We start from the raw sequence: 902 nt of genomic DNA, 5'->3' as shown, positions 1-902 counted from the left end.
GCTAATTTTTATATTTTTAGTAGAGATGGGGTTTCACCATGTTAGCCAGGCTGGTCTCAAACTCCTGACCTCAAGTGATTCACCTATCTTGGTCTCCCAAAGTGCTGGGATTACAGGTGTGAGCCACCTTGCCCATGTGAGCCACCTTGCCCAGCCTACTTACGCTTGAAATGCGAAGTTTCAATAGGGAAAAATTTTCTTGTTGAATTTCTAACATGAAAAAATAATAGATTTTGCTGTAGATTAAATTAATGGTCTTCATAGTTTGGTACAATAAAATAAACGAAATGAAGTTGATAGCAGAGAGGAATTTTTGATGCTTTTGAACAATTTAAATAATGTAAATATTTAATATATAAAGAGATGAACAAGTTCATTACACTATTATTTTATTTATTTATTTATTTATTGAGTTGGAGTCTTACGCTCTCGCCTAGGCTGGAGTGCAGTGTGCGGTGTCGGCTCACTGCAACCTCTGCCTCCCGAGTTAAAGCAATTCTACTGCCTCGGCTTCCTGAGTAGCTGGGTTTCCAGGTGCACACCACCACGCTCGGCTAAGTTTTGTATTTTTAATAGACATGGGGTTTCACTATGTTGGTCAGGCTGGTCTCCAACTCCTGACCTCGTGATCCGCATGGTATGGCTTCCCAAAGTGCTGGGTTTACAGGTGTGAGCCACTGCACCCGGCCCATTACATTATTTTTTAAAAATCAGTGTGACTCTTTTGACAAATTCGAATGGTTTAATAATCTTGGTTAGGCTGGGCATGGTGACTTATGCCTGTAATCCCAGAACTTTGGGAGCCCGAGGTCAGGAGTTCGAGACCAGCCTGGTCAACATGGTGAAACCCTGTCTCTACTAAAACTACAAAAATTAGCCGAGCATGGTGGTGGGCTCCTGTA

This window comes from Colobus angolensis, unplaced genomic scaffold (genome assembly GCF_000951035.1).
Source record: "Colobus angolensis palliatus isolate OR3802 unplaced genomic scaffold, Cang.pa_1.0 Scaffold185, whole genome shotgun sequence".
NCBI classification, from domain to species: Eukaryota; Metazoa; Chordata; class Mammalia; order Primates; family Cercopithecidae; genus Colobus; species Colobus angolensis.
The sequence above is the reverse complement of the archived record's forward strand: the minus strand, read 5'-3'. Positions refer to the sequence as shown.